The following is a 17,539-nucleotide window of genomic DNA, read 5'->3' as shown; positions in this document are numbered from 1 at the left end:
CCAGGATCGAATGGCACTGGTCCTATAGTGACTCACATGTCAGGACTCACAATGACTGGCTGAACCAATTCCAAAACAGTACCCTGGCCCACGGGCAAAAACAATTGTGGGCCTACACAGTGTCAATCTGTACAACGGGAATACAATGGAGCAAGAAGACGAGAAGAAAAAAAAAAACCAACAACTTCCCGTGATTTTACGCAGCGATGGTTTACAGCATGCAGCGGGATATATATTCCAAGTTAAAGTAATACTTTCGTGAATTATGTTTTTTTTTTTAGCTTGTGTATTACTAGTAATAAAAAACACCTCTGTGTATGAACTTCAACGTAGCAATCAAACAAGCTACTTGATAACAAATGGAAAGATTTGTACATGCCCGGTGATACATCGGATCAAAATGAATCGAAATGATAATGGACATGAGTAAAAACGTCATTTTCAACAACTTTTGACTCTTTTAGGCAAATCGCGTCAAACACTTTATACATTTTATACATGCATATACTCAACTAAAGAAAACTTCAAAGAGTATGTCTACATTCTTTAGATTGAGAGGAGGGAAAGTCCAAAATTATGATCAATACCTCAATCCAGCATAATTAGAAACCATCTTTTCTCTCACCACAATCCTATCGATTGATTTCCAATCAAAGAATTTTAGAGAGTACATCTGAACTGAAACATACAAATACCCTCAAATACACAAAGTTAGATTGGGGGTACAGGACATCACCTCCGAACCGTAAATATACATTAACTTAAACACGAAGTTGCATCTAAACTATGAATCATGGAAAATGAAAAAATATAGCGTAAGAAATTTCAACTGAGAACAGATTTTGCAAGAGGGTGTCTGTATAAATTGTAAGATTGTATACTTCTGTTATATTGTATAGCTTGAAAACGTATAGGCCTTTCGACAATTAAGTGCTGCTTTTAAGGATCATGGGAAAAGTGCGAAGAAAAAAAAACAGTGTGCCGCCGATGAGGCCCTCACCTATTGAGGGGCGAAATGGAAAACAAAATAGTCGAGAAAAAAACTGTCTATCATATCATTCACAGTTGCTTACCTTCTTACTATAGGCCAGAAGCTGATAAAACTGACTTGATAAAAAATGATATTTTACTTACAGTCATTTCACACGACCACAGTAGTTTCGCAAACTACAACGCTTTCTCTGTGCAATACATCACTTTCAAGCCCATGCTACACTGTAGCTTGAGAGAGCCAGCATGGCGTGCAGGTCAATATTCTTGTCGAGTAAATCTAGAAAAAAGCAATAAGGTTTCCAACAGACTCAATTAACCTTAAAAGAGGAAATTATTACATTGTTCCACGGTTGGACGTTAAGTGCTACTTTGCATCGTTTATTGATTTTTTTTTCTCTCACCGCGTGTTTGTTGATAACGTTTCATTACACCCCTGCTTTTGAACTTTTTAATTTTCGCATAAGTTTTTTAATTAGCTATACTCAAGACTCATTTAGAATGTTTGTACAACATATCAATACAGAGCTCACATTTTATAATGTTGTCATAAGGATGTGAACGCTGATAAAGAGAATTACAATAAACATTTCTAATGATTACTGGTTATCACTGATTACTCATTTGTCCAAAACCACAAAACAGGACCATGTGATAAGTCGTTTAAAGACGTGTATGTGTGTTTGTCTGTGAGTGCCTATGTCTATCATTATTTCATGTAATATTGTTATAATTATCATGGAAGGGGTTATAAAACCCTGCCAGACAAAAAAAAAAAAAAAAAACAGACCTACTGTGTGCTTCTGCTATTAGACGGAGAAAGTTAGATAGAGAAAGTTAACGTAGGTCTAACATGCAGCAAAAAAGAAAAAGAAAAAAAAGAGAAATGTATAACAGTGACCTTTTTTCAGGTACAAGAAAAAGTGGCAAAATAATTTATGAATAGGGAGTCTCAAAATAGTTAAAGGCGGCTTCCTTTGTGGATGGTGATAATAGTTCAAAGGTGCAAGCATAATGCTAAAAAAAAAAAAAAAACACGCACCGACTTTAAGTGAAATATGTCGAAAATAATGATTTGCCAAAGCCTATTCGATAATCAAAATTGTATTAATCTAGTTCCGTGATTTTGTTGTTGTTTTAGCCATTTGCTCTTTGCGTGCTTAGCTGTCCGTTAAATTCTGAAAACGAATAAATGAGTAGTGATTGAAAGGTCTAGCGTCTTTGCATGGTGAAAGCATTAAACTATCAATGGATCCCTACTGTTTTGGCGACAGACAACAGTGAGAATAAAGAAAAAATCCAAATAAAACCAATAAAAAGGATTCCAACAGACTCAATTGCCCTTATATTAAAGAGGAAATGATCACATTGTTCCACAGTTGGACGTTAAGTGCACTGTTTATTGATTTTTTTCACTCACCGCGTGCTTGTTTACGTTGTTCCATTACCTCCCTGTTTTTGAACTTCTTAATTTTCGCATAAGCTTTATTACGTAGCTTTACTCAAGACTCATTCTGCACGTCTGTACAACATATCAATAAGGAATCCACATTTCGTATTTTCGTCATAAGGATGTAAACGCTAATAAAGAGAATTGCAATTAACCTTTCCAATGAATATTGATTATTACTGATTATTTATTTGTCCAAAACAGGACCGTGTGATAAGTCGTTTAAAGATGTGTATGTGTGTTTATCTGTGAGTGCCTATGTCAATTATTATTTCATGTCTTATTCTTATTATCATCATGGAAGGGGGTTGTAAAACCCTGCCGAAAAAAAAAAAACAGACCCACCGTGTGCTTCTACTATTCTAGAAACGGTGCCAAAAGAGTCAAGTTAATTACCTGTAGGTCTATCTTACAGCAAAAAGGGAAAAAAGAGAAAAGAAATGTTTATAACAGTAACTGTGTTCAGGCGCAAGAGAAAATGGCAAAATAGTCTAATAGTAGTTTACTGCGGCTTCCTTTAAGGTTGGTGAGAATAGTTCAAATGTGCAAGCATAATGCTAAAAAAAAAACCGCATCACTTTAAGTGAAAAATGACAAAAATAACGATTTCCGTCTGTTTTATGTACATATACATATGTGCCTATCACCAATGCAAATTCGATATTTGTATTTAGCTAGTTCCGTGTTTTTGTTGTTGTTGTTGTCGTTGTTTTAGCTCTTTGCTCTTTGCTTGCATAGTTCTCCGTTCTGAAAACGAATAAATGAGTAATGATTGAAAGGTCTAGCGTCTTTTTATGGTAAAAGCACCAAACTATCACATGAGCCCTACTGTTTTGGCAACAGACGACAGTGAGAATAACAAAAAATATATATAAACATTTTCTTTTAATCATTTTCTGCACTTATGAGATAAAGTAATGTAGAGCATGTGAAAACCCTATTGACAGCCGCGGCTTGCTAATTGTGTTTGGCCAAGGTGTTATGGTTACTCTGGCCACTAATACGTGGCAACACGCCATACCATTGTTTTACCTGCTTTAATTAATACGACTTTCAATGGCAAACTGTGCACCATGCTCACATAAAAATTCCCAGAAATGCTGACAAACGTGCAGACCGTGATGGCGTCTTGCCTCGCCAGAAAGCTAAAGCTGTATTGGATAAACACATGTGTACGCGGATGTCAATATTTCTATCTGTCTGTTTCTTTTCGTAGCTGTGTTTTGTATGTATGTAATATTTCGATGTCAAGTACGAGTTATACAGCAGGACAATGACTGCAACGCGTGAAACTTAAGGTATCTCACAACGTTGGCCTGAGATTCAAGTATCATATTCATAAGAGAAAGTATTTTCATTTCAATTACTTTATTCATTTTATTGAATAATTCTCCACACAAATTTGATTAGTAACATACATCAAAAAAATAAATGAATGTTATAAACAAATATGTATGAAAAGTCAGGGAATAGAGACATTGCATAATATTTCATAATGAAAATGGATTTAAATCAGTGTAGAGTACGTCGCATTTATATTGGATGATTAGGATAATTTGCGGAGGAACCAACAGAACCCACATCACAACACCAACTAAAAGGCGCCAGACATGGATATCTATTTAAGTACAGATTCTAAAACAGCAGACTTTAAGCTTTTGAATAGTATCCAACTCGATTCAAATTGACCTTACTATTAAACCTATCTAATCATTTGAAAAAATAGGCGCACAGCTCTGAAGGACAGGGTCTCTTCCAGCGCTTAATCTTACTGAGCTGCATTCTGTTCAATAAATACGGCAATAGGGCAAGAAATCATTGCACAAAACTGAAATTGATCATGCTTTCTTAGCACATTCTATAGAACACAAATATTGCTTTTCAAAGTAGTGCCATTATCTCTTCAAAAGTTATCAGAGTTGAAATTGAGGAGTGTGTATAGGACTTTCGAGAAATGAAAAGCGACCTCTAAAAAACACTTAATCATACCACTTTACAAGAAAATGTACAAAATATAATTTACTAAATAAATCGTTTTAACCTCAAAATGATGTAGAAGAAGAATTGCTCTTACAAAAAAAAAATATGAAAAATTCAAGATTGACTAGGTTAACTCGTTTCACCTATTTTGAGTTCCCTCACAAAGTCAGTAATTGTTTGTTTGTTTGTTTTTTTTTTTTTGTGATGCACGATCACTTAGACTTCAGGGAGCGAAGAAAGGCAAAGCTGTCTGCTTTTAATGCCAGCAAAAATAATGTTTAATACGAAGGCACATTTCAGTCTTTAATCAATATATTTTCATTTTTCAATGATATATTTCATACTTCTCGTATATATCAATATCACATCAAAATAATAGCACAACTTCCTGTACGTTGTAAATAATGTACACAACAGCCAAAACAAAAATCATACATACTAAAAGCAATTATAATGATAATTGGTCAAAAATCTCGGCTCGGCTTGTGCAAAGAAAAGTACTAGGTGTTTCAAAAAACATTTCCCACTTTTGATTCTTAATAATTCGTAAAATATACATCAGATATCAATGATAGCTGAATAGTGTACGATTTTGTTGGAGGTGGTTTAAATATGAAAGCATAAATCAGTTTCATGAAATCCAAGATTAATTTCACAGTTTTAATAGGTTCCAGATTTTGTTCTATTTTTAACCCTCTGTACAAAACTTTCACTTTGCACAGGGGTCAATGGCTGTGTATGTGAGTGCGTTGTTAACACCCTGACAATGGTCCTGAACAATGGCCAGGGTTTGAATGCTTCATTATTCATTCATGAAAAATTCCACTATCACAAGTAGTCTTTATTCAGTCTCTGACAGTATCTGTGTAAAGTCAAACGCCTACCGACACTGTCGTTGAGTGGCGACAATGCTCTCCCTACTTTTGAAAAACGAAATTTCCTATGAATACCTTCTGTTCTGTCGTAAACAAGGTGACAGGAAGCAAAGAAAATCAATTAGAGTATTCACTTGTGTATACGGAGCCTTAAATAAATCTACTCACAACTGTGAAACAGATCGCCCCAATGAAAAATGCTGCTGAACTCTTTACCAAAAATGATCTCTTTTTATCGAAAAAGCGACAAATTTGTCAGACTATTAGTAGACAGTTGTATTAGAATGAAGAGCTTTAGATCATTTATGCTTATTTATATCCCAGATTTAGTGATATGTGAAGCAAAATTTGAAAATGATTGCCAGCTGGAATGAAATGTGGTGTTTGCGAGCACATGGAAGCATGTGCTTACTTTTTCCATGTGCATGCATTTTACCCTTTATCGTGCATGAATTCAGACTAGCAGTGCCCAGGGCAATCCACATGAATTATTGATTTAGCATTCAAGTGCCTGGGAGCGCGAGACTGACGCCTCGTCAACAGGTGGTTCAGGCCTGTCCATTGTTCAGGGCCATTGTCAGCACACACTCACATACACATCATTCGTTCCTGTGCAAACGTCATTTTTGTACAGAGGGTTAAAATTTGACCAAAATCTGAAACCTTATTTCAAAATCAATCTTAGATTTAATGAAACCGATTCATGCTTTCACATCCAAATTACCTTCAACAAAATTGTACACTAATCAGCTATTACTCATGTCAATAAAAGTTTTATCGAATGAATAGTTTTTGGACTATTAATGATCAAAACTGGGAAATGTTTTTTTGAAACACCTAGTAAAGTAGTAGTATTGCGGGGCCTACATGAACGCAAACTTGTTTTGGTGCAGGCCTGAGCCCCAACTAATCAGTGTTTGTGAAAGAGAGACAGAGAATGGATAAAAGTTAAGACCAGGGGCCCGTTGCATAGAAGTTACTATTATGGTAACTTTGCCATCCAATGGTAACTTCCATGGAATTCTTGACTGTGATTGGCTGTTGAGTATTGTTGCCATGGTAGTTACCATTGTATGGCAAAGTTACCATAATTGTAACTTTATGCAACGGGCCCCAGGTGATTTAATTATGCCAAATCAGGGAAGCGAGAAAAGCTTGTGAGATTTCAAAAAAATAAGAAAAATAAAATTATACTAGAATGTAGACCATGTAAACTAGCTATTATTTGCCTTCAGAGTCGTTCTTGATTTATATATCATACACTGATATACATAATATTGATTACATAATGACAAGAAAAAAAAATTTGATATTTACTTGTGCACGTATACATCTGGACACGTGACGCACTCACTTAACCACTGGCAAACGCATACACATAAATTATAGAAAGACATACGTCTGACAAACACGACAAAGACACACATTCAAATACACCCGTGATAAGTTTAGACTCCGAGCTTATTGCCGTAGTTCAAAAAACGAGTGAGGCACTTATACTAGGTGTTTAAGAAAATATTCCCACTTTTGATCATTAATAATTCAAAAACTATTCATTCGATAAAACTGTCATTGACATGAGTAATAGCTAGATAGTGTACAATTTGGTTGGTGGTAATTTGCACGTGAAAGCATAAATCAGTTTCGTTAAATCTAAGATTGATTTTGAAGTAAGGTTTCAGATTTTAGTCAAATTTTAACCCTCCGTACAAAAATTGAACTTTACACAGGAACCAATGATGTGTATGTGAGTGTGTGCTGACAATGGCCCTGAATAATGGACATGCCTGAACCACCTGTTGACTAGGCGTCAGTCTCGCGCTCCCTGGCACATGAATGCTTAATCAATAATTCATGTGGATTGCCCTGGGCACTGCTAGTCTGAATTCATGCACGGTAAAGTGCTTGCAAACACCACATTTCCTTCCAGCTGGCAATCATTTTCAAATTTTGCTTCACATAGCACTAAATTTGGGATATAAATAAGAATAAATTATCTAAAGTTCCTCATTTTAATACAACTGTCAACTGATTAAATAGTCTGACAAATTTTCCGCTTTTTCGATAAAATGAAATCATTTTTGGTAAAGACTTCAGCAGCATTTATCATTGGGGCGATTTGTTTCACAGTAGATTAATTTAAGGCTTCATATACACAAGTGTATACTCTTTGCTTCCTGTCACCATGTTTACGATAGAACAGAAGGTATTCATTGTAATTTCGTTTTTCAGAAGTAGGGAGAGCGCTGTCACGACTCAACGACAGTATCGGCAGGCGTTTGAGTTTACACAGATACTGCCAGAGGCTGAATAAAGACTATTTGTGATAGTGGAATTTCTCATGAATAAATAATGAAGCATTCAAACCCTGGCTATTGCTCAGGACCATTGTCAGGGTGTTAATCACACACTCCCATACACACCCATTGACCTCTGTGCAAAGTGAAATTTTGTACAGAGGGTTGAAAATAAAGCAAAATCTGGAACCTAACTGTGAAATTAATCATGGATTTCATGAAACTGATTTATGCTTTCATATTTAAACCACCTTCAACCAAATTGTACACTATTCAGCTATCACTCATATCAATGGCAATGCTATCTGATATATAGTTTTTTTATTATTATTAAAAATCAAAAGTGGGAAATGTTTTTTGAAACACCTACTAGTATTTAAACATTGTATAGCACACACTGGCTGACTGTGTTGCGGCTAGAGGCACTTTCGAGATATACATAAACTGCAGTCTGAAAAAGAAAAAAAAAAAGAGTCACACTGTCCCAAAGTTGAGCAAAGATGGACACACGATGAAGGAAATGATCGAATATCGACTATGATTGCACAAACTTTGGGTCACTCGTGAGTGCATCATCTGTTGGCAAAAGATTGCTTATCCTTTTGCATTTGACCATGTTCTGGGATAACTTCAGGCGACATTCATAATCGCATGGCCAAATTGTGTTTCTCAATTATTTCGAGGCAGTGTGACGTCAGACTAATAAATGATCCTCATGCCCGATCCTACGATCCGATGTCGCTACCGCACAGACCACTATCATTCGAAATGTACATGGCTGTTAGGGATAACGATAGATCTTAAGTTAATGCCTTTGATCTACATTCACCTACCACGTGGATGTATTCGCTTGATATCGACGCTGACGTTAGTATAAAGTAAGTTAAATGTGTATGTCGGCTCGGGGTAGACAATGTTGTTAAGTCCATCCCTTCTGTAACGTCCTTTGAACGTTTTCAGAAGAGTAAACCTGAGGAAATAGGAAAATACAAATGTCAAAGACCAATAGTCTAGAATAGATTATGAAAATTAACTTGTAAATCAATAGACAATATATTTCTGCTTGAAGGATAGCTTGTTAGGGATTAAGATGATAGGGGATTGAACCATTCTCAAAAAGTGATGTTTTACAAACACCCATAAGCACACAGACACACGAACTGTTTCTTTTTTTGGGGGGGTGTAATAAATCTGATTCAAACATTTTGCTTGCAAAAATGGAAGGGCGCCCTCTCTGTAAGAACGGTGACCAACAAAGATAATCATGAGGTCCATTCATTACTAACTACAAGCTGCTCTCTAGAAACACGCGATGACTAAGTAATATCACGCACCTATCTAAAGCAACCGGTGCTCTCTTATGGTGGTGGCGGATGACGTCATAGTATCCAATAGGGCCGTTTGGCCGAGTAATGTTTAGGTGAGCATCCACTACTCTCAGTCGGATCTCGTCATCCTCCCCTCCCCATCCCCAGTACACGTTTGGAAAGCCGTTGATCTGCAACATCTGAGCTCTTGTTAACCCTGTCACGGCTCCGAAGAAGTTTTTGTACGCCAGTCTTGAAAATAACATGGAGAAAGAATAACGAAAGAAAGAACAAAAGAAAATAGAGAAAGAAATAATACACGACCGAAATAATGCAAATGAAAGATTTTCGTAAGAAATATGATAAACATGGCACACGGATTGAATAAGCCAGTTCGGAGATAGCTCATGTGCGCATGGGTACAAATGATCTTTCATTTTTCAAAGTTGGTTTAATAGGCACAAAGCGACATAAGGTACAGTAGCTAGGCAGCTTGGGCCTGCGGCCCCTCCGACGGTATTCGTAGCTGTATCGCAATTAGTCTCAATTCAGACACGCAGGGGATATAAGCCAAGACTGCATTGGCTAAAGGATACCAAATACCAGGCTTACTGTCAGGTGGATGTACTGGCAGGCACCATTTATAAGGATTCCATGGATAATCATAGCATTACAGATGCTTATCTGAGTGAAATTAAAAACCAATCTGCCTTTCGGCACAAATGACCTTTTTTCTGCTCATGCTCAAACTGTAACCCCGAAGTGGCTTATTACTAGTAGTAATTTGTACATTGAATCAAGAGCAGTGTGTCAGGGCAGGGAGGTGAGATTCCCTGGTCAGGGGTATGGGTCCTGACACGGTTATGCCAATACACCGTTGGGTAGGGGAATAGTTGCGGTCAGCGAAAGGTAAGCTTACGTTGAGTTTCGGTATGATTTATCCGTTAGCGTGGCCTTTCACATAGGAAATTAAATCAGTCGGTCAACACGGAATGTATCAATGCATGTGATGTTGCAGTGGCAGTGGCATTTGAACAAGCTGTATAATAACGTATTGAATGTGCCTTCATTCTACAAGAAACCTATGGGCAAACACCAACAAGCTAAAAAGCTGTTTTCGATAAGGTTATTCCATCGTTATCTTACTGTCATGAAATGCGGGAGGGATGAGAACTGATTAGTATGAAGATAAGTCTTGTCACTCAAGATAGTGATTTTCAATGTTTATTTTTGAAAATCTAATCAGAGCACCATGCTGACACAATAAAATATCATGCAGTAGAAATGTTAGCACAATTGTCACAGACCTTAGAGTGTTCGAAGAGGAAATCTCGTTAATGGAAATCTCCAAATGATCTTAAAAGTTGTGCATTTAACATCTATAATTTGATACATCTTGGTTTGAGTAAGAGGAATGTGTTTTTTTTTTCCAAAATTGAAAACAAATCAAATTGAACCAGGTTGACCATAAATCAGCTTCACATAGGAATGCGTGATTGGACACCCTATAGAAAGCAAAACGGAACCAAAGAGCATGTGTAAATTCTACACAGTTGAACTTATTGGGCAAGTAATATTGTAATGGAGTTACATTTCACTGTAATATTATATTTACGCCTCCTATGTCATAATCCTTGTCTATCCTCTGTGTGTCACACTACTTTCCTGTCCATAGGTTTCTGTGTGAAATTTGTGCTTATTTGACTCATTGGCGCAGAAAGGGTTTATAGTGTATTACATTCGGATTAATCTGCTCAAGGACCATGATAGTTATTTCACAAATCTAATCATGGCATTATCAATTCATATACTACAAGATGTGAAATCATAATAACTTGTCTGGAATGCTCCTTTAATCTAGTCTACATGTATCAGTCTGTGGGACAACCGTACGCCTACTTGTAATTCCACCGATCCGCACCGGACAAGAAATGCCTCGGCATGTCCGTGCAGCCGTAGTAGTTGCGGTCGTCGTCGGGTATGTGGTCAACATCGTGGAAGATAAAGCAGTCGTATCTAGTGAAGTTTAGCGCCTCCAAAAATCCCACGTTCAGTAGCATTGCACGGTTGAATAAGTCTTGGTTAGCCTATATACACAGAAAGCATTTTGGACAGAACAAAATGGCAACGACATCTAGGAGTCAATGTGTAAGAAAAACAACAATGAAAAACGATTTGTGAGCAAATAATTGTGCTCTTCTCTAAGCAACGCTGAACAAAGTAAATATCATTTCTCAGCATTCTATTCATTATTATTCTGTCTTGTTTATTCAAGCACAAAGCTGCCATGCAAACCAAAAGGAGACGAATTACTCGCTAATATAGAGCAATATATATAATAAGATATGAAATTGTCATATTAAAAGACAGTGCTGAAACCATGAACAAAGTTCAAGTCCAGAAAAATGAAAAATACATGCCCAAATCGATAAGAATATCAATTACTAAATTATTATAAATAAATGAGGACATCCACAAATCGAATGAAAAAGAGAAAAAAAATGAAGAAAAAAAAAATAGTCCCAGACATGAAATGGCTGAACAGCAAATACTATGTCCAGGACTTTTTTTTCGAGTTCGATTAAACATACTGGAAACAGTCACGATAAATCAACTAGTTTTAATGGTATTGCTGTGACTATTGGCCTTATATAACGATACAGGAAAAACACTGTACTGTACTATGTTGACCGTGCTCATCATATGCCAACAGCAATAAGTACACAGTCATGCTATGATAATCATACGCCAAAGTTTGTATAGACTGCAGATTTACGAATCACCTTCTTTCTTATTAGTGGCCTCACTTTTTTTTTTTTTTTTTGTCAGTTCCGGCAATAACTGTTACTCTAACAATAAAAGTGTGATGAAAGGCACGGCTAATACTGTCTACGGATGAATTGAGCTCGAAGTCCAAAGTACAGTTTTATTATTTACTTGTACCCATGTTATCAAAGCGCTCAACTCAGTAATTTTGCGTGCTGAAAGTGCTGACATACACAATCTCAGAACTTTCAGCACGCAAAATAACTGGGTTGAGCGCTTTGATACAATGATAACTATGAAGCCATTTGATATAATTATGAAAATGCTTCAAGAATATGAATATGTATACCTGAGCAAGGAAGAAAAGAAAGAAAGACAGAGTTCAAAAACCAAAAAATTAAGGACATTTTTATGAGGTTAAAATGCTAAGGAACACTTGTGTTTTAGCACAATGTTTATTGAATCAGGGTTCGACATAATTATATTTTATTGTATGTGTGTATGTGTGTGTGTGTTTGTGTGTATGTGTGTTTGTGTGTTTGTTTGTGTGTGAGTTTTTTTTTTTACATTCTGTAACTCGTGTTGATGAATCCACGCTTAATCTTTCAACATTATGTGAAAAACTCGTTTTGAGGAATTTCGCCAATGAATTTTTAGAAATCGGAAAAGGGGAACCTACATACATACAGGTGGTGGGTCGATATCTTATTTTGCACATGTGATACTGCGCGGTGTCAACAGCTGTTCATGCAAATACGTTGCTGTCTAGGGCATCACCTCTACAGTGCTTCATGGTTAAGTGAATGAGTTCACCAGAGAGATTTTCGTTAAAAAGATACCCTTTGATTTCTCTAGGCTTCGCTAGACCTTAATTGGATGGTTTTTTTTTGGCATTTTGATTCAATCCTTTTGTCTAGCATTTTGATTAAAACATTTTGTTTCCATGTACAATGTATATGTGTGTGTCTGCGTTTGCGACTGGTTTTTGCATGTTCGTTTTTATTCTCTGTATGTAATTTTCCTCACCCTCTTCTCTCTCTTTTTCGTTAAAAAATACCCATTAATTTCTGTACGCTTCGCTACACCGTAATTGGATCGTTTTTGTTTAGCATTTTGATTCAAACCGTTTGTCTGGCATTTCTAATTAAAACCTTTTGTTTGCATGTACAATGTATGTGTGTGTCTCCATTTGCGACTGTTTTTTTTTTTTTTTGGCATTATCGAAGCTCGTTTTTGTTCTCTCTATTTAATTTTCCTCACCCTTTTCTCTCTTCTTTGCTTGCCTGTCTACACCCCACCCACCCCCCCCCCTCTCTCTCTCTCTCTCTCCTCTAACTTTGATATCGATAGACATATTATTTTCTAGGTCACACCGTGGGACAGAAAATTACTATTGATCCAATCCGCAGCAAGCTGGCTAGACTGTGTAGACAAACATGATGTGTGATGTATGCAAATTGGATGAATGGAAGAGCATGCTCTCATGTGTGTTCTGACGTATTGGAGGGCGTTGATATTCCAATTTACTTCTAGTTCCCAATAAAAGCAAAACAGTATGTGCAATTAGTGTAGGCAAGGTTAACTAAATGAAAAAATGACAACTTAATGACATGTTTGCACAGCAAGGCTCCCTTGAGTGCTTTTCGCCCTTTTGAATATTCCGTTATACGTCTTCATGTGTGCTTTTTCATCCTTTCTTATTCGAACAAGGTGGCCACTTGTACAGAGTGGCATAGGAAAGCTTTGTGGCGTTATGGTGGTTCTTGGAGTGGTAGACATTAAAATTACAGAGTGAATAAAAAAAGAAATTTATCGCTGTGCCTAGGTCTGTTATGAAACCGTTGCAGAGTGTATAGCTACAGTGAGAAGGGCCTACTTGGCATGCTTGGTGAGAAATTTGTCTTCAGTACCAAAGAAAGAGACAATACCGTAGATTAAGGCAATAGCAGTTATCGCGAAAGCGATACGTTGTGTCACCGTCGGTCCGCGACTAAAGACAACCGTATATAATACGACTTTCAGTCGCAGACTTACCGACTTTGCATCCGAAACAAATCACAATAGCCTTAGAGCAATCACGATTGTTTAGTTCAGATCCAAAGTCGGCCAGTTGTCCGGCAAAAAGTCGTACATTGTGCGGTGACTCTAGAGTTAGCTGCTGCAGTCGCGAGCTTGACTCACCTGTTCGACTACGAAGAAGGTAAATTCGAGGAGTTGACGCTTCAGCATTGGAGTCAGATATCGCAGAATGATCGGCAGATGATGATGACGATTCCTGAAAGGAATAATAATCGCGACCTGTGCAACACGAGAAGACGACAAGCATAACCTATTTTTCTATTTCAATTTCAATTTCAAATTATTTCCACGCTTGCCAAGTATAATTTTGTCTTGCAAATAAAAAAATCATACAAATCCAAAATTAAAAAGTACAAATTAGATAAAACATTTCATATTGAAATGAACAAACGCCTTTATAGGTTAACAAATGTAGCCTTAATTGTCTGTTGACAGTGATATTGGTGACTTCAATCTTGCAAAACAGGGGAAGATGACTATCATAGAGGGGGCTTAAAATAGAAGCAAGCTTGAGAAGTCCCAGTAGGTCCTGGAAATGTGGAGCACAGAAATCTAATGTACAGCAGCGTTCGAGGGGAAATAATTAAAAAAGGTTACGATGTTACAATAAGAATAATTGGAGACAGAGCGCACTCATATGACACGCGCACACACATATGTGTGTATATAATTAAATGTATATATGTGACCCTGCACCTCAAAACAAACAAAAAGTCGCCAGACATGAATTTTTAGTGAAGACCATATTCTGAAAGAGCAGACTTTAAGCTTTGAAATGATGTATAACTCAAATCAAATGGACTCTCCTAACCTATCTAAATATTGGAAAGAAAGCACAAACTCAGGAAAAGTGGCGAACTGAGAAAAGAGGCTCTGAAGTACAGTGTCTATTCAAGCGCTTAATCTTTACCAAACCGTGCTGGCTGTACGATGAATGGGACAAAAACCACCAGAGTAGCAACAATGAAGAGATTATCAGATTAAACTGAAATTAAGCATGCCTCATTAACACATTCTGTCCATAATCAATGCCAACTTTCAAAGCAGTAGCACTATCTTTTCAAAAGTTGTTAGAGTTGAAAGTGAAGAGTGTGGACAAGGTTTTTCAGAAATGAAAAATGGATTCTAAAGACCCACCTAATCACATTATTCTACCAAAAATGTTCGAGATAAACTGCTAGAAAACACACTTTCCTGCCCGTTTTATGATACCAAATTTTAGCATATTGTAAAAGAAGACCCGCTCTTTCAGAAAATATGAAAAAGTCAAGTTCGGCTAGGTGACCCATTTCACTTATTTTCAGTCCTCCTACAAAATCAGTGTGCGCGAATTTATGTTCAAACTTCAAACTTCAAACTTTATTTTCACTCTTTTTCCAACAGAATGTACAAAAAAAAAACAATATGATACATTTGGCATGCGAGTCTTTGATAATATACATAGTCAGATAGGGATAACAACATGTTCATGTCTTTATGTGTAGTACAAAAAGAAACATTTATACACTCTGTGAAAAAAAGTGGAGGTACCCACTCAAAAGACTATGCTTGTAACATGTGGGTACCTCTGAGGGAAAAGGGGGAAAGAGGGGAAGTATAGGGGGTGAAAAACTTACAACTACAAAGAGTGCGGGAAACTGGGAAAGTCGGGGAAAAAAAGAAAGAAAGAAAGAAGAAAAAGAAAGCAAAAGTGTGAAAATAGGGAACAGAAAATGGGGAGAAGAGGAAGAGAGTGAGAAAGAGAGAGAGAAAACCTAACTTATTTTGATGCATACACCACGGGGCGAAGCCCACAGAGACAAATAGCCACGCGTATTCGAGAGTGAAACAGTGTTGAGCTGCTTTCCAGCGGAACAGACTGTAACCGTGAGGGCACGTGGGGAATACAAAAATACTAAACGCGGTAAAAAATGGTCGATGCCTCAAGAGAACGCTGCCTATGATGAAAGAAGATACATTGCAGAATTATGTTTATTCGGTTGCATTATAAGACTTCAAAAGAAAACTCTTCAATCTCTTTTTAAAAGAAAACAATGATGGTGCATTTTTTATGTCCATGGGAAGGGAGTTCCAGAATCTTGGACCTACATAAATGAAAGTCTGTTGAGCAAGCACGGTTCTTAATAAAGGTAAATGAAATTCATTTGACTGTCTGGTTGGATATCCATGATATGTCCGGTTGCGCATGAACATGGAGTTAAAAATAGACGGAAGACCGTTATTATTATAAGTATACATAAATTGCCCGAGTTGAAACAAAAACAAATCTTTAATTTTCAGAATCTTATTATGAAAAAACAAAGGATCTGTATGAGAATATGGAACGGTGTTACAAATAATGCGAAGAGCCTTCTTTTGTAGCAGTAAAACCCTATCCAATAATATTTGATGAGTGTTTCCCCATACTAAAATTCCATAATTTAAATAGGGTAATATCAAGGATGAATAATGTTCGTTTTGAGGTGCACGGTCACATAATGATGTTTATTTTGCCTTTGTATTTCTTTTATATAATTCTCGCAGAAAGCAAGAATCTTAGACAAAATATCTACTCCTTTTTAAAATTCCCAGCAAGATTGCAATGGCGGTCACATTAAATGGTGAGGTACCACAACTTATAAGCATAGACTTTTGGATGGGTATCTCAGACTTTTTTTTTCATGGAATGTATAAATATGTTTCTATATGAATTATGCCTCACCTTGTAGCAACTACATACATGATTGTTTATTTCTTTGGGTTTTTTTCGCTTTTTGTGTATCATTCCATAAGATTCATGTCAAATTTCACATAAAAAATGACAACGAAGAACATAAAGTAATTGAATTGGATTGAATTAAAATTAAATGGTAGATGACTTCTGCAATCCTTTACAAATTTTCCTTTTAATAGGTACGACATGTTTCAGTAGCCACATATACGATATTGATTATGATAATGATGCTAAATAAAATTACAATGTTTAATTGGCAAAATTATCATAACAACAATGACAATTAAAAAAAATGTTTAGGTATATCAGTAATGACACACTCTATGTTTAAAAATCACACACTATTTAAAGATTTGCACATCTTTTTGATAAATTTCATATTCTGCAGATCCACGAAAAATATGATGTAGTTTTTGTGATTTTTTGCCTCCCTATTTTCAGATTTGCTAAACGTTAATGTATTATATGCCATATATGAAAGACGATTTTATTGCTATCAGCCTAGTAAGTCAATAAAAAAAGGAAACTTCAAACATTAGTGAACACCTACGTTTTTCTCTTTAAAGTAAAAATTGCAAAAAATGAACAAGTTGTCATTCATTCGTAAATTCTCTTCCATGTAACAATAAGAACAAAAGACAATCTTACAATAATATTAATCTTATTCTATAAATAGATATATATTGTGTGTGTGTGTGTGTGTGTGTGTGTACGAAAGTACGTTTCTTTTACACAATAAGACTGGATTTGAACTATTGAGAAAACGCTTAAGTGCTCTGAATAGTAATACGATGTATTTCAAAATTATGATGGCCATTTTGACACCCTCAAGTCTACACACACAATACACTTTAACGACGTACCTTCCAACGCGGACGACAGTTTATCGGTTGCCAGTGCCCACCTGGCATGTACAGATAGGATCCAATTTGTACGGACGTCGAATTCAGTACTGAGAGTAAACTGCTGCTATTTTTCTTCACCACCTGGCCCCGTTTGATGGATGCAAGTTTCTCTCGAAGACCGTCGTTTGCTAACGCCACAGCCTTCTGCACCTCGTCAGTGGCATTTCCGAGGACGAT

The sequence above is a fragment of the Diadema antillarum genome, unplaced genomic scaffold (genome assembly GCF_040938485.1).
Source record: "Diadema antillarum isolate AM-2024a unplaced genomic scaffold, OU_Dant_1.0 scf00000038, whole genome shotgun sequence".
Classification (NCBI taxonomy): Eukaryota; Metazoa; Echinodermata; class Echinoidea; order Diadematoida; family Diadematidae; genus Diadema; species Diadema antillarum.
The sequence above is the reverse complement of the archived record's forward strand: the minus strand, read 5'-3'. Positions refer to the sequence as shown.